Source organism: Prinia subflava, chromosome 4, assembly GCF_021018805.1.
Source record: "Prinia subflava isolate CZ2003 ecotype Zambia chromosome 4, Cam_Psub_1.2, whole genome shotgun sequence".
NCBI classification, from domain to species: Eukaryota; Metazoa; Chordata; class Aves; order Passeriformes; family Cisticolidae; genus Prinia; species Prinia subflava.
The window spans coordinates 2295395-2321651 of record NC_086250.1 but is presented as its reverse complement, the minus strand read 5'-3'; the positions used below and the strand labels follow the sequence as shown (position 1 = coordinate 2321651).

Here is a 26257-nt window from a genome sequence, read left to right as displayed (position 1 = left end):
ACTCAAATGACCTCCAGTTCTGTATTCTCTCCTTACTGCCTAAAGAACAAACACATGTATAATATATTCTGGCCAGAGTTTGTGCAGTTGCTGCATGATTCATACTGCTTGAAAATTAAATCATTTAAGTAAAGGGATTCTGGCTCCCTCAAGCAAGGTTTTAAAACTGAAGCAAGGTTGGTTTTGGAGCCAGCTTCCATACTTTGAACAAGACCACTGCTTAGAGATTTTTGCTTTGGGCTGGGTGGAAGAAATTAAAAGATGAAAGTAAATTGAAACCAAGAAAGAGAAAAAGGGGGAAAGAAAAGAACCTGTAAGATCAATACAACTATATAAGAATGAACCCAGTGTTCAGCATGTCACTGACTGGCAGAACCAAGTCCTTAAATATTTACTCTCTTTTGAGGTCAAATTTTGCCCATTTTACTCCTACAGAATTGAGTTTTTGCTTGTACAGTCCTCCAAAGGGAAAAAATAAGAGTGTGGTTCTAAATAAGCAGACCAAATAAAAATTTGCTGAACCTCACAAATCATTCAGGTTCTGACACAAATTAATGTGAGGGCAGCAGTGCCCCAGCCAGAGGGGTAACAAAATGAAACACACACATTTGGCATGATTAGCAAAACAGTGAGAACTTAAAATAAAGGGATTTTCCTTATCATCAACCATAAATCCCAGAGTAACTCAGCTTTAGGAATAACCTATCTGCCATGGAGATAAAGAGGCTTCTCAGAAGCCCCAGGCCACCCTGTGTTGTTGAAATGGTACCCAAGTACCTGCCTGGAACTCAGCCACTGCACAAATTCCTTGTGCCAGAGCATGGGAGGAGCTGGCACATCTGACTACAGAACGTTGTCTGTCCTCTCCCAAACACCCCAAAAAACCAATATTATTTCACTACTGACTGTCAGCGTCTTGGAGAGGAATGTGGCAACTTGACTGAAGTTCAGAACAATACAACTTGATAGTTTGGAACTCAAAATGAGGGGAAAAAAGTTGTTTTCATTAAAAAGAATACCAGATAATATTTATTTTCAGATAATAAAAAGATTAATTTAGATTCTGGGATTTGAGGGCTAGCATCCCTTCTCATATCTTACATCATGGCCATTGTTGCATCATGCTTTTTAGGTCATTTTTATCCATATTTTCATTTTATAGTTCAACCCTTGCCATAAAACTCAACTGGGAGGATGGCTTCTGCAGCTATCATACATTTGACAGCACATAATTTTCTTGCTAAAATGCTGCCTGTTTGAGCTCCCCATGTCATTTTTCCTCTTGGTTGTTTCTCCACGTTTGTGATTATCACGTTTCTCTCCCATCTCACACACATTTTCACTTGGACTGCATGTGCAGCCAGCCCTGTGCTCCCACACTCAGCCTGCCTGCAGGGATGGGGGGATACATCCAGCTCTCCTTGGGGATAATCCAGCTTTGCAGGGATATAACCATAAGGATAAATCTGGCTAAGAGGACTTTTACATCCACTAAAAAACCAATAGAGAATGTGGAACTCCTTGGGGTTGGGTTTTGTTCCTCAAATGTCATGTATGGAGCTTTGTTTGTTGACATACCACGCTGCACACTCATGAAGACAAGATGTTCTCTTGTCACTTAGACTATCATGGTAAGGCATTTTAAATAAATACTTCACATAATTTCAGAAACAGATGTTAGACAGTAAAACTGGAGGCTTGCAACAGAAATTTATAGAAATAGCACTGCCCTATAGAAATAGCACTGCCCTATTTAGCAATGCTTGGAATTTTCTATTTTATGCTTCATATTATGACCAGCAGTGCATGAAAACTGAACAGCTATTACATCCTCAACTTTTCTTTTGAAATGTATTTATCTTTAAGATTTACTCCAAGAAGTCTACAAGTAGAAGTGAATATTTTTCAACACACTTAATTCTGCCTTTTCACTCACATACCTGCTACAATTCTACATCCATGTAATTTTTACTTTCTGCATCTTTAGTAGGAGATGGGTTTGTTCGCTCTACTAACTCTCAGTGGCTAAGAAAGAGTAAAAGACACTCAAGCCTAAATTTTGCTTCTCTGGGCAGTTTTAGCCTCAGTGTTGCTCCCTGTAGTACTCTTAGTTAAGTATTTGTGTACAAATAACATAACTCCATTGTTAATATTGCCCCTTCCCTGACTGACTCAAACAGATTATGTCAGGTACCTGTAGTGATAAATTTTGAAAACTTATGGCTCTTAGAGCAGTGGCAGAAAGAAGATTAATTTAATTTCTTAATAAATTTCATTTTTTCAGTTTATTTACATGCTACAGCAAAATTCCAGTTGCCTGAGCTGGCCAGGGTTGGTGTGGTGTTAGGGTCAGAGACACAGCAGGGACATAGATGTACAGTGAGATCTCAGTGCTCACTGTTATTGTTTTAGAGACTACCTAGAATTTTTATGCAATAAAATGCCCTGAAAATTCCGATAAGGAAAAAAAAGATTCAGAAAACAATAAATAAAAATAACTAATTCAATTAATTTTTGCATTGAGATTTGTGGACTTTTCTCAGGTTTTGCCATTCAGGATTTTCTTTGTGCTTGTAAGGAAAAAAGCACTCAGATTATCCTCGCTTTTAACACAAGGGGAAAACATGACAGAGATTTGTCTCTCAGTGATAAAACTAGCAAAAATAGTACACTTATGATAACCCTGCCTTTGAAAAACATCAGTAAAAGCCCCCGAGCTCCATGAACATGCTGCAGACTGCACGTGTCACAAAACTACAGACTACAATTTTTTTTTTTGCCTGAGGCTCCCACATTTAACAAAGGGAAACACTGCTTTCAACAAAAGATGCTATTCTAGTTATGTGCCCTTTTACCCTGTCAGAGAAACAGCTGGTATCATAAAGTCACAGCTAATTTGTATCATGTCTGCACTAACAGTCAGGTTTAGTTTGTATCAAACTTTCAAAGTTGGACTTAATACCAGTTGATGGATGACAGCTTTTCTTGCCTCTCCCCTTCTCAAAATATATTTAAACATTGCCTCCCGAGTAGAAAAGCCCTCCCAATATTCAAAATACAAGCAGAGTCTTTAGTATGTTCACATACCCAAAATACAGGTTAAATATAAATCGTTAAAACTAGCAAATTAAAAAAAATCCTAAAGAAGGGTGAGAATACTCCACCAGCAGTTCTCAAGTTCAGTGACAAACAAAAAGTGCTTTAAGACAGATATGTGGGTACCAAGTGTAATGGAGAAGAATTTTCTCCTAAAAAGAAGAGAATAAAAAAACCCTGCCTCAAGTCATCTCTTTAAGTTTGGGGTATCTGTTCTACTGAAAAAATTCCAGTCTGAGGCTGTAAAGGATTTTTCAAGGTCAGCACTCAACTATTTAGGGAAGACCAAGTTCACTGATTTTTTTAGGGGACCTGTTTCTTATTTAAGCTATTAAATGTCATCTACTTTCATTTTAAGACCCCTGTAGCAGAATGCCTTAACTGTGTAAAGGGACTGCAGTGAGAGTCAGGCCAAAGACTCAACAGTTCCAAACCCACAGAGCTCACGTGAGAAAAGGTTGCAAAAAAAGAGAAAAAAATCAGGCTCCTGTTGGAAAACAGGCATGGGGAACTTCCAGAGATTGGGAGTTCAAGCTCAGTTCATGTCAACATCAAGCAATGCTCCTGTGCTTCTGAGACCACCACAACATGAGCTGGAGACAAGAGACTCTGAAAATCCCAGCTACTTCTCATTTCCACATTATACAGAAATATTGGGCCAAGGCTCCTGCATGGCATGATCTGAAAGCATCACCAAAGTGTAGGCAAGGAAAATCTGTGTAATGCTGCACAGTGAAGTCATTATCATTCTGAATAATTGGCTTCATTTAGCAGAGAGAGTTTGGTCTGCTCTGTGAAGTTCCTCAAACCAAGCAAACAACAGCCCTGGGAAGTTCACAGCAGCAGCAACAGAAATGCAGCTTTAAAGTGCCAGGAGAGCTTGTTGTGATGGAGAAAGAGCAGTTGTCAATGAAGAGTGAAGAATATCTCCAGCCTACCTTTCCCTCAGCACGTGCATTTCCTGACAACAGGTCTACTTGTTTGGGTTCACCATTAAATGAAGAATAACTTTCTATATCCAAATGATGCTCTGGCTTTGTTTACAGCCACTGCCAACAGCTGTAACACCTCTTCAGCCACCCAGTGCAACACAAAACCCACCAGGCTCTCTCCTCTCTCACTAAAGAGCTTTCTTTTTAGGAGAAAAGCTGACCAAACCCATTCTTACACAATGTTTCCCTAATGGCAAACATCTTTCAACAAAACAAACATGTACAAGGGAAAATAAAAAACAAACATCCCTATCCAGTGACTCTGAACCTTAATCTTTGAGGGTAGCACTTATATTTGAAAGTAATTCATATAAGCATGTCAGATGGCCTTCCAAAATCAGGTTTGACTGTGTTCAAGAACAGAGGACTTAACAGGGACTGTCATGACAATACTAAACTGTTACTGCCTTTCATATTCAGATAAAGAGGTGTGCCTCATTTCCAGTACAGAGATAATGCTGGTTTTTTCCCTTTCCAAATGGCCCACAACATTTGCTTTCCTGATTTTCTACAGGCAACCGATGGCCCATTCCATGGTATTTTCATTCACATTCCCTAAAACCCATCTTTGCCACATCGAAGTGGAGGTTCAGTGTGGAAAATATGATCAGTGTCTTTTCTTCTTTGTGACAGAATTCTTCTGTCACCTTGACGAGCACCAGAGGGACTCCAGCATGAGAGAGGTGGCACTCAGCCTGCATCCTACACTTGGAGATGGCTGAGTCCCTGCAGGATGGATGTGCACATGCAATTGATGACCCAAAATGAGTCCCAAGCCCCAGCTCAGGCTCAGTTTTGAGGGACTGAAGTCCTTCCTTCAACACCACAGCCTGCTCAGACCTGTCTGCAAACACAACTCCAACTGCTGAGGTATCAGAAACACTCTGGAGGGCAGCCAGGGAATATCCAATTGAATATCCAACTGAATATCCAACTGAATATCCAACTGAATATCCAATCCTGAGCACAGGGAAGAGGACTCACATGTATGATCCCATTTGCTTTTGGACAGTATGGCCTCCTTTGCCAGGATTCTTATTTTTAAGGAATTTAAATACCTCATAAACGCACTACTCGTGGAAGCATGTGGGAACTCAAAGCTAGACATCTCACAGGAAGAAGGGTTCCACAGGAAATTTCAGAACATTTAGGCTGGTTCTGAATGAAAAAAAAATCCTAATTTTGAACCATCATCATTCCCTACAACTGGAAATACCATATTGCACCTGGCTTCAGTTTTCAATGCTTCTCCCAAGAAAGGCTGAAGGTAACACAGAGCTGCAAACCAACAACCAGGGCAGAGAACAGCCTGCAACGATCATCAACCTGTTCAGCACTTGCACAAACCTCCTCAGAAGGGCAGGCAAAGTTAAATTTGCTTCCCCAAGGATGGTGACAAACAGGCCCAGCAATCCTGATGGGGAGGGAAGGCTGCTGGAGGAGAAAGGCAATGCAAGCAGCGTCCAGCCTGTGTCTGCTCCTCCTTGGCTCTTGCCAAAAAGAGGGCCAGAGGTGCAGAGAAAGCACCCAGAGAAAGTGGTCCCCAAGCAGCTCATTGTACCCTGAACTGACTGAAGATGATGGATTGGAGGCAGCTGACTCAAGGCTGGGGCAAGATCTCTGACCCATCACAGGCGCTGCTTTCAACTTCGAGCCAGCCCAGAGTTTGTCTCCAGCCTGGAATTTCCGTATATTGAGGGGCTGGAGTTTACACACATTATAAACACTTCCTTTAAATGGTTTGGGAGCCCTCACTTGTTCTGGCAGTGAAAGAACAATGTTTGTAAAAAAATGTCTAAGTGTTCCATGCTGTAAGTGTCAGTAAACACAAGTTGCGTGGGCTCTCACATTATTCTCAGAGCCTGCTTGCTCTAAAAAGAAGACACAACAGGACAGAAGCACACCAGCATATGATCCTAACACAAGTAAATATGATTTAGGATTCCAACTGCAAGAAAAAACTTGCTAAAATCCAGGGGAGAGAGAGAACTTTTAAAGAAATGGCCATACACTGACAAAATTATTACTGTAAAACACAATGATTTTGAGTTGAAGGTAAAATTCCATGTGAAATACTTTAAATGCATTATCAATTCTGAACAAAGGAATCACTGGTGTCAGTGACACCAGAGGAGCGGGAGCCAAGGGCCTGCTGCAGGGTTCTCCACTGATTTGCAGAGGAATTTGGATCAGCCTCCAAATAAATAAGAAAACACACAAGGAAAAAAAAAAAAAAACCAACTCCAATAAACCCCCCAGCTTCTGAATACCATAGGAAAGGAAGTCTGAGGTGACTTCTTTGATCATACTCACAGGAAGACAATCAGAGGAAATATTCTGAGCTTTTCAGTAACCAACCAGCTCCTTGATGAATCAAAATGACAACTCCAGGAAAATCGAGGTGATCTCTATGCAAAAATAGAAAATAAAGACCCTTATTTAGCAAAGGCATAATTACTCTGCATTTTTCATTTTTCTGTGGTAAAGTCTTCTTTAATGACACTCCTAGAAAGCTTTTTCTAAAGTATGGAATAAAACATAAATGTTTTAAGACACCAATATAACCCACTGTCAAAAGCTCGAGAAATTAGAATTTGACAAAGGAGATTTTGATTTCCCAACATCTCTTTAACAAGTCAGTCACTACAACATCTTTAAGAAGTGAAGCTGATACAGACTCTTGTTATTAGAGCAAGATGAAACATTCTGTCTGACCAGCAGTGAATTTTCACAGCAGAGCCAGGTTTCCAGCACACCCCCCAAGGATACAGGATATTCCCTGCAGTATAAAACACATTCAAACAAGTACTTTGCAAAAACAGATAAGCAGTAAGGTGACAGTCTGTAGATGATACAAAACCATTCAGTTAAAAAAAACCTTAAATGTCAGTACTACAAACTGGGGAAAGAACTCACAGTAATGAATTTCTGCAAGCAAACAATTCATTGTTCAGAAGTAAAGGTATAGGAGAAAAAAACCCAAACCTTTAGATCTTTACACACACAGCAATCAACTCTAAACGAGCCAGTGACACTCAAAGACTTTTTGGAGTGTGAGGAAGAGTCCTCTGAGAATATTAACTGACTCACTAAAGGGCTGCCATGCATTGGGATGGGCTTCCCACCCTGAACAGCTTGTGGGTGAGCTGGAAGAAACCCAGAATGGACACCAGGAAAGGGAGGAAGCACTCCCAAACCTCAGTGAACTGGGGGATTTTCCCCCTAAGACAGGCTCTGCATCCAGCTGCCTCTTTGGTAGTGTACAGACACACCAGAGTAAAAATAAAAACTGCAAGCTCTCCTCAGAGAGCCCCTCATGGTCCATTGCTCCCTTTAGAACCAAGGACCTTCGTGCTGAACATCCTGCTGCCAACGGAGGAAATGGATTATTTAAAAACCAAACTATTTTCAGTTAATTTAAGATTATAGCACGGGGTTGGTACATGCATTCATTTCTGGTTATTCACTGCAAACTCAGATTTTTGAGGACTCAATACAAATGACTGTTCTGTAATTTCAACAGCAATTTTTACACTCTGGTCTCTAGGTTTTAAGACACCTGTCACTGATTCACCTTATTGCAAATACTGGGGTGGCCAAAGCCAAGAGTTTGATTAGGAGCTTCAGTATTAAATTCTGGAGATCTCAACTCCCGTTTGATGCTGAGCATTACTGTGCATATATCACATAAGGAAAGAAGAACAATGTAAAAAGACATCCCCGATTATCAGGGTATGAAAAGAACTACCAAGAGTTTTAACTCTTCCTCCTCTCCCTGGTTACACCTGCTTACAGCAGGAGCAGACCAGGCTCCACCAGGCCAGAGCTTCAACTCAGGAACAACAGGGCCCTTCCAGGTCACCGAATTAATTCCAACTCTTCCATTAAATTGAAAACCTCACTGTGCTAATTTCTATTGTTCAGTGTGCCCCACTTGACTCTCAGCAGGAATAACTTCAAGACATTCAGATCATGCTTTTGCAGGTCATGGGTCCAAAAGCCCTTTTCTGCTTCAGACCATGGGTTCTCTTTCAATCTCTTCAAGATTTCTCAAATGGAGACAACCTCCCAAAATATTTTCATTTTCTCTCCCACAGCTGTGAAGACCTTATCTGTTATTCTTGTACTTGCTCTGCTCTAAAGCAACACTTTTCTGAATCAAGACTGATGAAATTTGTGATGTTAATAAAATGACTGAAACATTCCCTCACAGTGTTTGCCTTCCAAAAGAGCTTCTATCCCACCACAATTCCACTGTGAGCTTACTGTGAAGGGTTACAGACAATTTAACAAACAGGTAATTTCCATACAACTTAAGTATGAAGGAAGTTCAGGCCCAGGTCAAAAAACAGATTCAAACCCTCCAAACCAACAAACTTCCCTCAGGTTTGGACACACTCTGGGCTGTAATCTTCAGTGGTAAAATTGGCACCATTTTTACTGATTCTTCAATCCTTCGAATTCCCCTGACCACAGACTTTGGGTTCATGTTCTGCTCTCATTTGTGCAATGGTATTAACAGCATCCCAGACCTTGGCATGGCTTAAAAACCAAATCAAATCCCACTGGCTTCAGGCTGAACACACATTTGCATTCTCTTCTGAGCACAGCTTGCTGTACCTGAGCTCCCAGAGGGGTGCAGCCACCTCCTGTTTGTGAAGGAGAAAGATCTTCCCTTGTGCCACACTGCTAAGATGCTCTTACTGAGAAACTCATCCTCCAGAGTTATAGAAAATTATAAATTTCTCCTCCACCACCATAAAATGCCAATTATCCTTACGCTGACTTGAGTAACAGGACACCCTAATGGTGTGGAAAGTCCCATTTCTGGAGGAAGGTCACTCCTCTTACATCCTCAGTGATACTCTCTGAACAGAAGTGAACATCTTCCAGATACAGACTGCCCTGCAGAGGGTTTCACATCCTGGCATGGAGCAGCAAAGAAGGCAGAGTGCTTCCCGAGGTTAAACACAGCCAGAGCAGGGCTGGGCACAGCTCACACCGGGTGACAGCAGATCCAGAGATCCCTGCACGGTGACTCCTCAAAGCAGAGGTTAACAAATCCCCAAAGCCTGTGTGCCTCTGAGCAGATGTGGGCTGGAACAGCATCCCTGGCCATGCAAATACAGCACTTGCTTCCTCCTCTGGCCACATTTGTGCTGCTAAGCAGAAACCATCAGCTCACCACACAGCAGCAGCATTCACATGGGCACAGACCCAGGCTCCTGGTCCCTTCCTGCTTTCATCAGCAGTTACTGCCCACAGGGACACACAGAGGGCTCTGCTCCTCAGCTGCTCCTTGCAGATCTGCTGTTCTCTCTTTTTGAAAAGCCAAAGCTTGCAACAGCCCTAAGTTTTAATCTGGAAATTGAACATCAGCTCCCCTGCATCGCTGGAGTGGATACAGGCGTGTCTGCTACGGAACGTGTCTCTGAGGGGAACTATTTACTGCTAATAAAAAAGTCCCAGATTCCTTGCAAACTCGCTGTCCCCTTCAGAAAAGGGTTCCAGAAAGCTCAGAGCTCTAATCCAAATTGTTAATAATCCATAAAGAATACTGCATAATAATTCAGAGAGCAGTCTCTTCCAACAGACAGTAAATGGGAACTGCCTGCTTTAAAGCATATTTTGACAGCTGCTAGCAACATTCAACATTTCAAATAAATGAGTCCGCTCAAAAGAAACAAAGTTAGCTAAAAAAATTTGAAACAACAAAAAGGTCTCTTGTGAAAGCTCTGATTTTCTCCTCCTCAGCTATTGAATGGAAAACACACCAGTGAAATGGGTGTTGGAAGAGAGGGGGCTGCAGGGAAAATTCTGTGAGCTGTATCCTTTTCAGGGAAGTTTAATTAATGGCATTTCTGAGAAGAATTTTGATTGACAGGATTAGTGCCAGCACTAAAAGTTACTATTTGTGGATCCTGGAGCTCACAGCTCCCATAAAAATAAAACAGCTCAGAAAAGAGTTTTGTGCAAATGAAGGCATTCCCTCAGCAGGGAAGGTTCATGTGAACAACCTCTGTGTCTTCCCTTCACATGGGTTTTTCTGTGGAGATAGGACAGCAGAAAGTCCCTGGAGAACATCCTCCCAATGAGGCAAAAGTTTTGATTCCATTTTCTAGGTTAGTCCATGGAGAAGGTTTCTAAAAGGAGTCCAAATTAAACCCTAAGAATGAGTGCTCCCAAATTTTGTGGAGGGAAACATTTGGTTCCACTTTCTTTTCTCTTGGATTTATTTCAGCTTTTAGTTCAGACCAATTTTTGGTTTCCAAATTCCTACCTCCTTCCTACTAAGACAATCCAGTGTTTTCCTAGTAGCACTCAGCTCAAAAGATTCCAATGCTCTAATTGCCTATAAAGGCTTGGGACAAATGATTAAACTGACCACAGGCATTGTGTTTTATTTGATCACTGTCAAACCTTTAAGCAGTATCTCAAATGAACCATCTTTACAAGGGGTAATGCATTACCTGCCAAAACAAGAAACTGGAAATGAGCCAACGCTGCTCCCTTGCAAACACAGGGGCAGGACACAGCATCCCAGTTCCCACAGGAAGCACACACCAGTTTGCTGAACCAGAAACTTGGAAATGGAGGAAAAGAGGAAGAAAAAAATTGGATTCTTTTCACTTTCTACCCCTTCTCTATCACCTTCCTCTCAGGATTAACCTGGCTCAGATCCCCTCATTCTATCCCAGAAGTTTTCATGTGTTCCATTTCCATCACATCTTGGTGCTTTTGCCCCATTTTTCCTCTGCTCTTCTCCTGCTTTCCCTCACTGCTGCTCTCCAGCTCCTTTGCTCACTCCTATTTGCTGTACCAAACTTGAACCAGTGTCTTGGCCCAGATTCCTTTCCTCCTTCCCCTTCTTGTTGTCCTGGTATCTCCTGCCTCTGATCTTGTCAGTTTTGGGGGTTGTCCCCACAAATCTCCAATCTTCAAACTCACATCACAAATCTCTTCAATCACAAATCTCTCAATGTTTCATTCAAGCATTTCTGTGCCTTAAAAATGCTTGAATAATGTAATTTCTTCAACTTACAGGCATTCATATGCATTTGGGCTTGCCTTTCTGCCTTTTGACTGAGGCAAGATGAACAGAGCTAAGCTTCCACAGAGGAAAAGCATCACAGAGCACCAGAATGCTGCCACTCACTCAGGAATAATGCAAAAAAACCAATGCAAAGAACTTCTTTGAAGTGGCTGTATTAGGTATGGAAAGCTTGCAAATCAGGCATCACAAAGAGTGTCCCAATAGTCACATTATTGGTGATTAATACATATATCTTCTTCCACAGCCTGCTTCCAGTGACCCAACAAACCTTTTATTCCATTTATTATTTATTCCATTTATTACCATTATTTATTATTATTATTTAAACCTTTTACTGCCTGGGAACTGCTGAGGCTTGGTGCTTTCAGCTCCCACTGCTGCTGGCAGTGTTTAGTAGAGATGACTGCCACACAAACCTTTTAGGCTACAGCATTCCAGCATAACAACTTTAATTAGCTTAAAAATGCCTGCAGAAAGGAGGCAGGTACGCCTGAACACTCAAGGGCCTCTAGATGTCCACACAAATATTGAAATTTTAGTCTGCTCAGGAGAGCAGACTCTTACAGATGGGCTCCACTGCATGAGCTTTGCCACCAGGTGCTGAAAAATGGATCAGCACCGTGGTTTCTCCCTGTCCTGCCCCAAGGATGGAGGGAATGAAGCTGCACAAGGCATGGTGAGCATGCCTGCTTCCTAACTTTTCACTCCATGTGCAAACACAAAACCTGGCAGCTTGCAATAAATCATCCAGAGGAAAACTACCAAGGCTGCCTTGTCAGCCTTCAAGCACTACCTGTGTGCTCAGTGACACCTGAGCTCTGCCAAACCCACTCCATTTATTTTAATGAACTGCAACTCCTAAATGCAGTTCTAAATCTCTCCTGGCTTGGCAGCCAAATAAACAGCAAGGAATGTGCACATGGAAAAAAAAAATTATCCTGGTCACACCTATAGCTTTTCCAAAAGGAAGGGCATGCTCAGGTACTGTAGGTGAGAATCCAGATGACTGAGCCCCAGCTACTTGTTTAGACTGTTAGTCTTGCTCTCAGTGGTAGGAAATATTACATAAAATCCATGTAACACATACAAGCTAAGTGCAAATGATGAAAGGAATCAGCAAGGGAAAAGAGGCCAGAGAGCTGTTGTGATGGAAGAATAGCAGCTGGGAAAACTGAAGTCAACCCAGCTATGTTATTTTTTAATTAAAAATAAACATAGCCTTTGTTGCCAAGGGATTGGTTAGCATTCCATTTTAAAAGGAAAAAAAAAAAAGGAATTTTGTTTTACTTCATTCTCATTCCCCTCCTAACCTCCCTCCCTTCTCTGTCCCCTCCTTCCCCCATCAAAAAAAGTATTTATAGACTTTGCAAAAAAGAACATGGTCATAACATTTAGTTCAGTCTGCAGCACCACACAGAACCACCTATTTTTAAAGGCATTCTCTTTCTCTCACACCAATGACTCTTTGATTAAAAACAGTCAGACTACCATTTTAATTTCCTTAATTATTTTGTCTTCTGCTGCTGGCTGCACAAGTATGCATGACTAAAGTGCACATGTGTGCAGGATAAAATCCCTGTTTGGACAGCCCTTTAATGAAGGTTTCAGCAGAGCCATGTTAATCCTCCCAAGTTCAGCCTCTTTGACACTGAAGCAGCCCTTGCTCACATCTGGTTAGGGGTCTGTCCTGGTTTTTATGACATTTGCTCATGTCCAAGACCAGTGAACGTCTTTGGTTTTTTCCTTTGTGGTCCTCACTTCACAAACAGGAGTGTGGAGTCACTCAACAGAGAAAAACCAAAGAATCCAAAGATCACTTCAGGATTTTCACACATTCCAAGGACTCAGAGGTTAACTGTTTTTAAGGGCTGACTACCTCATTAGCCTCTTTACCCACAGCTTTTTGTTCATTCATCTGACACATTTCTTCTGTGCTTTTATTATGCCTGACCTCAGAGAAGGTTTCTGCTCCCGAGGTCTTCTCTACACAGCTTCCACATCACATTTAAAATCTTATCAGGCATAATCAACTCGTATTTTCTCACCCATCATCTGCTTTGCTAGTTACACACTTTATTTGAGATGTTTTAGGCCATTACTCATAGGATATACACATCCAGAGGCAGTTGCAACTGTTCTGGAGTTGATGGGGGAAACCTCTCCAAACCAGATCAATGAAATGAACATTTTCTGTGGAAATGTCCATCTTCAGCTGAGCAAATACAGCAGTTCTAGTGGAATCAAAGAAAGATCTATGTAATAATGAAGCATTAAGCTAAGTGGTGAGAAAAGAGAATTAAGGTGAAGTAAAAATAATTGCATGTACAGCCTGCATCTCAGGGTGTCAGCAGCCTGAAGGGTGCTCAGCAGTGGGATTGTTTGCTGCCTGCACCACCTGGAATCACTCCAGCTTACATTAAAAGAATATGGGAGAATATTTATTTAATTATTCATTCAGTGCAGAGCAACTATAAAGAGAGTCATGACCAGTAACAGCAGAGTGCAGGATGGCAAATACACCCACATTTTCACAAGGGAAAGACCCAACACTCACCCCAGCTGCACAGAGTGGCATTTCAATCTTGCAAAGAGATCTGAAAACAGATTAGACTGAAAGTGTCTCTCTTTCTACTTTCCTGTTTAACACACTCCTTCTATGCATACATGAGAATTTCCAGAAAGATTTTGAATTCATGAAAATTTCAAGACAGAGATAATTTTCCCCCAGCTCTGGTCTGTATCTGCTGACTCACACCCAGATTCCTCCAGCATTTGAATCTTCCATTGACTCCAGAGAAAATTTGTGGTTGACCACAGAGCAAAAGCTTAGCTAACTAAATACCATAATGCATATTATTTGCCATGCAACAGCAACCACAGGAGAAAGAGGATACAGGATTGCAAAACATTTTTCTTTATGCTTTGCATATTTTTTGGAATAGGAAAGAGAACCACATTAGGCAAAGCAATGTGTTTGTTTTGTCTCAAGGACATTGGCTCACAAATAAATGTTGCTGCAAGTAGTTAGAGTTCAAGTCATTCTTGCCCAAACTATTAAAAAAAAAAAAAAAAGAGAAAAAGACAAGGCCTTTGGCAATCAAATGTTATTCCTCATCCCAACAAAACATAAATAATTCAAGAGTTTAGTGACCAGCAGTACACAACAGAATGAATCCTGGGTATCTAAGCATCAAAGCATGATGCTGAAACATTCTATGAACATTAACTCTGGTTTGTGGCAACACAAAATTGGATTAGAAAGTAAGAGAACGGCAGTGAGACAAATAACTTAGCACTGCCAGACCCTAAGCACGCAAAGCTTCAGCCTGCTTGGGTTTTACACCAATTTCCCTGCAAGGGTAGATTTTAGTTGAATTAAACATGATTGGAGGCACAGTTTTATCTTTCAGAAGGTCACTTGCTGCCAGGGTCTAAGGGTTACGTGAACACAGAGAAGTCAGAGAGGCTTCTCAGGGAAACTTTCCTTTCCAGGTGGGGTGACTGTTTGACTACCAAATCAGAAACTTCCTAATCCTTCCCACTGAGGAGGATTTTATTTTCCTTTTCACGGTGTTTTTGCTTTTCTTCAAGATCTGCATCAGCTCAGTCTAAAAACCAAACTCGAGCAAAAGCTTTGGGAAGTTCCTTCCATTGCCTGTAAAACAGGAGGGAGGGTAAAATGACAAATTCTGAGCAGGGCAACCAAAATAAACCTCAATATGCAAGGGGAAGACAGAATATCCTGTCCAGAGGGAAAGAGTTCTAATAAACTAAGAAATGCCATCAGTCTTTTTATTCAGAACAGTCACAGCAGCAAGAATAACAGTGATTTTGCTGTTTTAAAACTCTGGGAGGCTTCTCTCACCACCCAACAGCACTATTTTGTCTTTTACATCTCAGACCAAGCAGCTGAAAATGCAAGCATGTGAGAAAATGGGCAAAACATTCAAGACCATCAACATGTCCCATTTTCATCTGGCAAACAGAAAATGCAATGCTATTTACAGCCCTTTGATATTTCTTTGTTTCTCATGGGAAACTAGTTGATGTTGTCTATTGCCAGCTCTCATTGTTAGCAACACTCATGGAGAGTTTATTAATTTTATGTCTTGATGCCATTTGTCCAAAGCAAATACCTTAATCTTTTATATACCCTTCTATAGGGGTCACATTAGATTAATAAACAGCAGAAGTATCATACAGGCATCAGGACTCATTCACCAAGGGGAATTCAAGAGGATTGACGCTTAAATTTTATGTATTTCTTATTTAAAAGCAGAACGCTCTTGTCAGGCCTCAGGATTTCCTTGATCTTTAAGTTGTAGAAATATACAAAACTTAACAATAGTTGCCCACTCCACTAATTCCTCCTACCCTATAGTATACAAAAACACAGTTCAAAGCACATTTCTGTTTGAATACACTCCCAGCCCTGCTGAAAACCTGTGAGTGAAGCAGTTCATCTGTGAAATGCTGCCTGCATTCACCCCCTCGTGGGTGCCAAGCTAACACTTCTCCCAGCTGAGAGCATCACTGTTTTATCAGGAATGGCAGAGTGACTATTTCATCTGCTGGAATTCTTCTATTCCATCAGAATTGCCACACTGTGCCAATGACAGGAAGTCACCACCAGTTTAGGTTCCTTTCTTTTGGTGTAAGTCAGAGAGAGGAGCTCCACAGCCCCCAGTTAAATTAAAATTGAAATTTATTAGGCCACACTACCTATCATAGCTTACATCTCCTTTATGAATACTTAAAACAACTTTGCCACCTGTAGCAGAGTGAAAAAAGCTGAGTTATTTAGGAGGAATAGAAACAAACCTGCACTGTGCTTCAGATAAAAAACACACCCAGAGCACACAACACAAGGATCAAAGAGGAAAATAAAGCAAAGGGAAAAAAGATGTTAAAAACAAAGAGAAGCAGTGATAAATTTGCATCAAAAGAGATGAAAGGGACAGGCAGAAGGATTGGCACAAAGGGAATGAGACAGGTTTAGCAATAGATTCAGACAGGTCCATTACACCAGAGGCCCAGAGCAGCTCTTAGAGCACCTCCAGCTGCATGGTGAACTTCAAGGCATTAAGACATTATTCTTTAATATTTAGAATATATATTCAGTATATGTATCATCCTCAGTGGGGCCTGTCCCCTCTTCAGGCTCCAAAGAGACAGATCTTCTGCACTGCAGGATTTTGTGTCCAGTAAAGAGGCCCACACACCAGCAGAGAAGGAATTTGTGTTGAACTATCAGGTAGGAAGAGGGCACAAAAAGCCTTAGGATAGCAAATATTTCATGCAACAGGGCCCATTCTACTAGTGTGTCCAAAAACAGGAAATCAGAAATAGATAATCAAAAAAAGAGGGGGGACAAATAGAAGAATGAGGGTTTGAGAGGTTAAAATGGCTGGTGCTGTACCTCTGAGTTTAATCTACAAAACAGCTTTCGTCAAAACAATTAGATTGTTCTCCTCTGAGCCATTCCTCATCTCAGACATTCTTCTAATTTTGACTTCTACCCACTAGAGATCAGAAACCTTCCAAAAAAATGATCATCTAGGGATTCCTCTGCTGGAATTTAGACTGGCCTGCCTAATTGCTGCTCCTTGACTTTTTCCCACAGAGCTCACCCCTGCAGGGTAGTGCCTGGAGCTCCGTGCTGCAGAAATTGGGCAGAGCACAGCTCCCAGAGGCACAGGTGACACCCAGGCCTTGGAATTTTGGGATTTTCCAGAACTGGACAGCAGTTTGTAGTGATCCTTCCAGCAGCAAACCCCCAGTCCCAGGCTTTGTGCCAATGTGGGAAATGAAAAGAGCTGCTTTCCAACATGAGGAAAACACAGTTGGAACTCCACACAGAGAAAGCTTCAGGTAATACTTGATTATCTCTTCACCTGGCTAAATCTCTGTGGTTTCTTGCAATACACAAATCTATTTCTCCTCACTTTTTGTCAACATTCAACCACACTGAAGTTCTTGTTTCTGTCCCTGGTATGCACAGGATTGCCACTGCAGCAATGAGTGACTCAAAGTTTTCACTCTCACAACAAACCTGTGAAGGAAGGACCCATTTCTGCTCTCATTTTACAAAAGGCTCATTATAAAAGAAGGAAAATAACTTGTACAGCCACAGATATGTTCTGTGAATGAAGACCTTACGTGGGGGCCTCCCAGCATGTCAAACAGTGAAACAGCTTTTTTATTATTTCTATTTGGTTTTCTTTGCAGGGGAAAAAAAAAAGGCCACTTTCTCTGAAAGAAACTAATTATTCATTTCCTAGAAACACAAAACTGGTTTCTGTCAAATTCTTTCAGTGGTATGCTCTGAAAAGAGAGAGAGGGCAGTGACAAATGTGGCAGAAGATGATAAACTGCTGCCTTCTCCAGAAATAGCAATCCCACTGCTGTCAGCTTCCTTGCTTGAGCCAGAACCCAAGCACACACTTTACACAGATTGAAGGGCCTCTTTACACAGCCATAAATGACATCTAAATCATTTAAAATAACGGAGGGAAGAGGAGGATGTAGGAAACTGAGGATGCTTCAGACAAGTCTCAAGTATTGTCTTGTTTTAAGACAATACAGCACAGTATCTTTACAAAAATAAAATTATCTTTACAGATATTGCGCAAAACAGCAGCAATATCTTTAGTGTCCCTTTAGAAGTGCAACAGCATCACCTGTGCTTGACCAAGCATCTCTGAAGATAACACATGAAAATCTCCATGGAGTTCATGTAGACACAGGGATTTCTCAGCCCCCAAAGAGTGCAGATCTTCAAGATCTAACAGAATTCCAGGCAGACATTGATCAGAAATCTGGCTGTCAATAATAAATTTCTACTTATGTGACAGTCTGAAGAGTTCTTGAAATCAGGAGGTAAAAAATGTATTTATTCATTGCTTTCCTCACTCTTTCAAGAGGAAGATGTTCCTGGAGCATTCAGAAGTGCTGTGTGGCACTACAGCTGCACTCTGATGGAATCTCAACTCCTTCTGAACTGTCTGCCCTTCTTCCATGAGGTGCCCATGGCCTAAGACTCACAAGCAGAGCAAGAAACTGCAAACCAAGCTCTTCTATTCTTAGGGCAAAGCCTCATAAAATTGTTCCACTCCCAGATTCCCCTGTTGATTGGTTTTGTCTCCATTTTTCAATACCTGCTGCCTCGATACACAGACTGCCTGGCTGTAAACAGGGCTGGTTTGCTCTCTTTGGTACCCTGCACACCACCTCCTTGGGGACATGAACACAGCCACCCAGCAATGTAAACTTCATTGCTAGAGCAGAAAAAGGGGGGAAAAAAAGAAAATAAGAGAAACAAACAAAAAAAACTAAACCAAAAGCCTCACATGCACCAAAGTTCAATCTTGCCTTTGCAACTGCAGCCTTTGGCTAACACACAAACAGCTTCTTCCAGGGAGAAAAAGCTGCACTACTTCAATGAGAAGTACAATTCTGAACAGATGCAGCTAAGCCCTGACAAATCCCTGGGTAGACAAAGTTATTGCAGTTTGAGAGCTCAGAGTGGGACTGGAAGTCCGAACACTTTGAAGATGACATAAATCAGAGTAGCCTCTCCTTCAACAGGGTGATTTCCTCTGCTCGGAGTCCCTTCCACTTTGAGAGGATGGATATAAACTGGTCTCTCAAAGCCATACACGCTGTTCACTAGGATTATGCAAAGTACCTTTTTTAAGGAGAGAAAAATGAGCTTTTTCTTCCCCCTCATGTCTGCTTGTACAGCTTAGAAAGTGTTATAATGACACGGGTGCTGGGTGACTACTTTGAGTGTAGAACAATGACAGCCTCAAAACTGTAATTTGTCCATAGAACACACACAAGAACTTCATTTATATCCCAGGATCCCCACTGGGGGAATGGTGCTCCATGTATCATCATATTCACTTCTAATAACTCCAGAGAAAAATCCCTATTTAACCCACAGATGGTTGCATCAAATAGACTTCTATATACAAATATACATACACTGATGTGTCTTGCAAGAGATGTAAAAATGAGAGATACAAAGATGCATGCAGAAGCAGTATGCAAACATACATCCCATACTATATTCCACACTCTAAATAAAGTGCAGCAGGACACTTCCTGAGGTAGGAACTTTTCTGGAGAACCCAGCCCTGCTGAGGTTAGGAAAAATACACATTAATAAGGTTTTGCTCCAAAGAGAAAGCTTCAATAGCATACTGCTAAAAATGCATCTTCTGGAAGAATTGTCTTTACAAACTCAGCATCTTACAAGGAACTGCTCTAATTGCTGCCTTAATCAGCATCATAACTTGTAATTAACATATGGTAAATAGCATCTGCCAATTAGACTGTGCTCTGTACATCTGATTCCTGTTTTCACTGGAATGCAGCTATTAGTGCTGGAGCTTGTCCAGGGTCTCTGCTTTGGCCTCTAATGCTCTGTAGATGAGCAACCCTCAACTTTATGCAGCATTTAAGAGGAAGACAAGATTCCTGCACATATGAATTAGGTCATAGATAGGAACCTTGAAAGGAGCTTCATTAGTCATTTTTAGAGCTCCACTACTTTAAAGTAGAAGAAAATAAATGACAGAATGCATCCACTTCATCACTGCATAGTGTCATCACAGAGAACAAAGTTAAAACTGTATTAATCACACACATCCCACCATTCCTCCTTTTGTTGCCTGACCATCCTTTCCCTTTTATTCCTTTTTCTCTGTAAAGCTTCATAGACTGGAAAAATCCACAGGTATTTTATTTTATTTATTTTAATTATTCAAGATCTAATCTCTGCTGTTGTCAAGCATCTTCTATGGATTGCTAAGACCTAAATTTGCTCAGCACCTGCAAGGACAGCTGTGCACAGAGCCCACAGTTTTTGCTCCTGATGAAGCTGCAATACTCAAACACACAGTGCTTAGCAACTCCTAGAGGTAAGAGATGTGAAGCCTCCTAAACTTCTTGCACATTAAAAAACAGCACAAGAAAACGAGGGATTCTAAGCAACTCCATGAAGAAAAAAGAGAGCTCTTTTAAAACTTCTTTAAATGTTGCTTTAACTTTCTGAAACCAAAATCATTCAAAGGGGCATGCTCCAAATTTAAAAATAATAGTAATAAAAATGTACCATGGAAAGTCCATGTTTTTACCTGCCTTGGTAACTCATTCTAGAGTGGCAAAACAATCTTTATCACAAAGATTGCACAGCTAGTGAGGCTGACAATTTATTTCAGGGTTCCAGAGATAAAGTATGCTGGGGAGAAAGTCACTGCCACAATTATCAGTCAAAGCCTATGAAAGAGAAAATTGTGACCTAGGACTGGAGAGGAGACTTCTCTGCCTAACTCTGTCACATGATTTTGGGGTGAGATTGGGGACAGGGGGTTACCTCAATGCTGCTTCTTCCCCTGCTGCCCTTTGATTCTCATCTGATCAGATTTTAAGTCTTTGAGGCCTTGGAATGCTTTTCAACATAAACACTGCTTAAGCTCCCCCCTAAGTGTGGTATAAAACTATTAATACAGAAAATAGAGAGTGTTTTGGTTTCTTCTCCCTGGGATGGAAGGAATACCAATAGAGAGTCAAGGGAAGCACGCAGAATTTTCCACACTGATCTACTGGCTGCATGCAGCAGAGTCAAGGTTCATTAGGAGCAACACAGACCCTGCTTCCCCTGAGAGCCAAAGCTCAGGTGTGATTTCCATCAGTGCAGAGAACACAGAGGTTTCTGCACCATTCCATCCTCTGCTCCTGCTGCTGTCACACGCAGAAAGGGAAGAAAATGGAAACGTGAACCAATGAAGTAATTTTCCTTCCCACACACCACCTCAGGCTGAGATGATGTCAGCTTTCACGAGCAAAACAAGTCTGAATGACAGCAGCATTTGAGAGGAGAAAACCCGAAGGAAACCTGCATTTATCAGAAAGTGCTTCTGCTGATTCAACAGGCAGCGAGCGTCCCTACTGCAAAGTCTGAAACTAATCAAGACTGTGTGTGATACACACACAGTCACTTTGGCTTTCACAGGATGGGGAAAAATTGCCTAAAGGTGGTACTCTATCCTGTGCCAAACAATTCCTGAGGGGATTGTAAGGCTGGTATTGTAAGGCTGGTTACCTTTACTCTCAGGATATTCAACTTCCAGCTGAAAAAAATCATTAAAAATCATATTGATCTAGTAACTGCTGTAACTTCTGAGAGCTCTCAATCATCTCTACTAAATTAAGAATTATCCACCAATAAATGTAAAGAAAAAACCCGGGTCCCTTTGATTCCCTTACTGGGATAACAATGGGAAGGGTGGGCATGGTGGGAGGGGGCATTATGCCTCCTGAGGTGCTGCTCCTTCAGGGAATTCCTCTGCAGGACTGCTGTGGTTGGACTGCATCCTTTTCCAGGTGCCAAAGGGGACAGCTGGACTGAGAACACAACCCTCAGCCTTGACCTTTAGTCACTGCTGAAAATCACAATGAAATTTCTACAAGAGTAATAGAAGTGCTTAGGAGAATTACTGAGAGAGGAGAACTTGAATTTACTCCTCTGTAGATTAAGATGCAAGCATGGCTCGACGTAATCTTATTAAATCCTGCATTCCAGGATTCACCTGGCTGTAACAAAACACAGATCTGCTGCCTTCCTCTTTGCTCCTCATAACCAAGGAGGCTTTAGCAAAAACAGAGCTCAGAAGGAACAAAATGACCAAGTGGAAACTGCTTTCCCCACATTTCATTCCCCTTGCTCCTATTACTGGAGGACAGTAACCTCCATCTGAGGTAGGATTTGAAAAGGATGAAGGGAAAAATTGATGCTTTTTTTCTTCCCTTCTTGCATATGAATTTTTAGAGACAGGTGAGGAAGGTACACGACACTTCAGCTGATGTATTAGTGACTCCTGTCATTTTGGGGTAACCTCAGACTTGAAAAAAAGTGCAGCAGTCTTGAATCACATTAAAGCTCTGATTTAGCAAAGTGCTCTGAAACACATGCTCATAGTTAAGCATTGCCTAAATGCTCTGCTGAATTAGGACCTGTGTTGGTAAAAGGGGCAATTGATTAATGGCTTCTGACAACCACCAGAAACTAATGAGCCACAGGCCTCTGCTTTTTCCTCCAAATGACTGTACTTAAGCCCAAAGGAAATTTCATTATGGAAACAGAAAACACTTATAAATAAATCATATGTGTCACCTTCACAAATATTAATTTTTATCTGCAACCAGTGGTAAACCCAAACTTCCTTCCATACAGTAATCAGAGACAGTGCCATTTACCCTGTGAAGCTGGCTATTCTTTCAGACACATAAATTTCTCTCTAGAACTCCATGGTTTACAGAAAGCTCTGTGAACCCGGCTAAACCAACCATGAAATAAGGCAGGATCCAACACACAAACCAAAAAGCTGCCTGAGACAAACTCCAGGGTGAATCCTGCCAGCACTGCACGACCCACCTAAAGCTCACAGCTCAGCAGCACAGCAGGCTGAAATCTGCTTCCTGCTGCTTCCCACTGGGACACACCATGGGATCAAACCCCAGGGAATTCACATTTGCCAGCTCCCACATGAGAGGTGGAAAAGCTACAGAGCAGTGAGAGGATGACTTCAATGCCCACAGACCAAATCCAGCTATTTGCCAAGGGTTCACCTTCGTGGAGGTTTTCATACTGGTAACGTGTTTTAGCTTTTACTTTGTTGGTATTTAGAGGCAGGAAAATCCTCTGGCACATCTGCAGGAGCCACGACATTCAAGCCTAATGTCAGCTTTATCTAAAACTCCTTAAACAACTCATCTTGTTTTTCCCAGCAGCATCCCTGCAGCTCAACACTGACACCACTCCCAGCAGGATGAAAGGAGCCACTTCTGCAGACACTGATCTGACAGAGACACCTGGAAACCTCAGGATAGCAAGGTACAAAATAGGGACAGTGATATCCAAGGTCTTGTTATCTTCACTCATCAGGTATGCAAAAATATTCTCCCTTTTTTCCATTTTTGCATAGGTATTTTAATCGTCTCAACCAGATTTCAAGAGCAGGTAAATGTTATATAATGAAAACAAGATAAATACACAACTGATGCCACAAAAGGCTTCAATGGGTGTTTACAGAGGTTCCAAGGCAGAGCTGGAAGTGGCTTTCATGCAACATGATAACTGTGAGCAGTTAATTTCCTTCATTCACACCCTCTTTCTTGAAAGAGCACTAGTCCACCTGTAATTTTAAGGATAACTATGAGCCCTCATGGACAATTTGTTACTGAACCACGACCTACTGATGAGATGGAGATTTCAGCTGCCACAGTTTTATTTAAATGTTCCTTGAATATCCACTGTGGCCTTTGTAAGAGATGAGCTCTTAAAGGCAGCTCTGAGGAAAGAAAAGTGACATCACTAACATTCCTGAGCCTTGGGGAAATAACCAAACCCAGGTTTATTTATTTTTTTCTTTTTAAGCAGGAAAAAATGTTTCAGTTCCCTAGGTTTGGATCAGATCTCTGTGGATCAGACAGACTCTAACAATGCCCCAGAGGAAAGGGTGGGGACGGAAAGGGAAAACACTTGATATATTTTTCCCACAAATCTACAAAATAAGATATTACATCGCTAAGTAAATGTTCAGTGTTTACACTTTGTTTCACCATGAAGAGGAAAACAAATATCTACCTTTGCACAAGTGACTTATCAATATGTTTATATTAATTTATACCCTGGCTCAAAACATACCTGACAGTCTATTTCATAAACTTCAATCACCTTTTTGTAAATACACAAACAGAATTTCATAAATGAGAACTAGGAGCCAGCTAAGGTCTACATATTCACCACAGGACCACGCACAAAATATTCCTGGGTTCAGATAGAAAACTTCCCAGCAGTTTCAAAAGGAAGACAAGGTGGTGATTTAAAAACATTTGTCCTCATCCACACAGTGCATGGGAAAGTCTGAACCAGTATTTCCTTTTGCTAGCACTGTGAAAATCCACAGTGCAGCAGGTATCACCCCAAGAGGTGTGCTTGGGTATTTCTGAAGGTGATGCCGTGGCAGGGAAATCACCAAGACAATAAAGCTCATCCTTTTCTGGGAGTCTTGGCCAGATTCAGCTTTGCCCACACTGAACCCACGGATTTACACCACTGATACCTGGCCCCATCCATCACACCCACACCTGGGCAAATAATATAAAACCCCCTTGTGTTCTTCAGGGGATTAGAGCTTTTCCTCTGCTTCACCAGAGGAACAGCGACTTTGTGAATTCTCACCATTATCCTTCATGACAGTAACGAGTCCAGTTTTATATTTTCTAGGCCTTGTATTTCCAAAGCTGTTTTCTGTTCTGCACAGCTCCACTGACAGGCACTCTCTTTTTCATTCCTCCTCAGTGGAAAAAGCTGGCTTGAACTGAGTGAACAGCTCAGCAGCATTAAAGGGCAGTGATGAACCCTTCCCTCTACATCTGCTGTTCTGAATTCAGCTGCTCAAACCACAGCAATCCAGTGCTAGGGACTGACCATCTCTTTGCTGCACCAATGCAGGTGTTCTCAACTTATTCTTTAGGGAATTTGTAAGTTCTCTTCATCAACAATCATCTGAGCATTTGGGAAGCCAGGCTGGAGGAGATCAGGATGATTCTCCCATTGCTACAGGAAATTTAGGTCTTTAAGTCATGGTGTAGCAAGGAGGATCAGAGGAGCAAGCACCTTGCTTCAAGCTGTCTCTCTTACATGCAAGGAGGTGACTTCCATTTTAATAACATGATATCTTCCACAGAACTATCTCTTCCTTCAACAAAATGTGTTTGTTATTCTGTCATGGCATTACCTCTTCTTTCTCAAGATTTCTAAAAGCAGATATTAAAGACTAATATGAAGCACACCCATAGGTGTTGGAGAAACTTGGCTCCAGACACATCCTGCTCTCCCAAAGTGTTTCTCTAATTGTTTTTCTAAGCACTTGCAAGATCCTCACTGAAGCATCTCATGCATGAATTTTCATTCCCCTCGTTGCTCTACGGCTTGCCTCCCTATTTCAGTCTATTCTGCTTTTCAGCCTGACCTGCCCCATGAAACCAAAATATATGTGAATAAAACTGAATATATCAGACAGCCCAAGCCATTCATCAGAGAGATCACTGACAATCCTCATTGACACCAATTTTGCTATTAATAGCTTTAAAAAAAACGCAATGAACATCAAGAATTTCAAGTGAAGGGGCAAAGCAGCCAGGAGATGCAAAATCAGGCCACTTTCAGCTTTGAGTATTCTCAACTTGTGGGTTAAATCTCTCCAAAAAATATGCAAGTGGTTTGGTAATTGCTTTCACAAACACTAGATAATGTTTTACTGAGGCAGTAATTGATAGATTAAAATAAAAGAAGTCAAAAAACAATAACCCAGGGCTAGTGACAAATCACACTCATGTCAAATGTTTGGAAACACAGCAGGTACAAACAGCACTTCTTCTTTCTTGAGTACAGGACAGATTCTGGCTGGAAACCTGAATATATCTGAAGGTACAGATTGCTTCAGGAAATAGAGGAAAATCTGCAAAAGAGCAATTACAGTTTCCAGAGCTCTAGGAAACGTGGTGTCCATGGAGAATTTGGAAAGGTCAGCTTAAAAACCAGTAATTCTCACACATATTTTAGAGAATGATAAACCCTTCACATCCCCTGAGGGCAGGAGAAGATGTAATGTGCTTAAAATGGAGCAACAGAGATGGATTTTGTCCCTTGACACCAGCAATTTCTCTACCAATTAAGACCCTTGGGATAACTGTGTAAAAGGGAAGGATAATTAAGCAGTGTTACAGGTCAAGTGAGGCAAACTGCAAAGCTCTGCATGGGACACTTCTAGAACAAAATACACCACTCAAAAATCGCTTTAAATAGTAAACTCTGCTTTGGGCCAATAGAATGGAGTGGATTAGATGCCAGCATTTTTTCTAGTCCATCTCCTATATAATTTAATCTGCTTTTTAATACTACCTGCCAGCTTCAGCCTAAGTGCTACTTGTGTGTCTTCAGGAAGAACCAAGAAAAAAAACCAAGGCACTTTGCTGAATATTCCCATGTCTGCTCACAGAGCTCAACCCAGTCCTGGTGGTTTAGGATTAAATCTCAGAAAGG

The 26257-nt window shown here is 41.4% G+C and overlaps 1 protein-coding gene across 7 annotated transcripts in view; it reads right to left on the bottom strand.

The window, feature by feature from the left end:
* The window catches only part of CALD1 (caldesmon 1), a 145708-nt gene that overhangs the window by 82536 nt on the left and 36915 nt on the right, over positions 1–26257 (bottom strand). For 5 of the 7 annotated variants that reach the window (XM_063395153.1, XM_063395154.1, XM_063395146.1 and 2 more), the window contains one exon: positions 6402–6496. The exons of the other annotated variants lie outside the window; for them this stretch is intronic. The gene's annotated coding sequence lies outside the window, so the exon portion shown is untranslated. The remainder of the gene's footprint in view (positions 1–6401; positions 6497–26257) is intronic. 7 annotated transcript variants of the gene reach the window in all.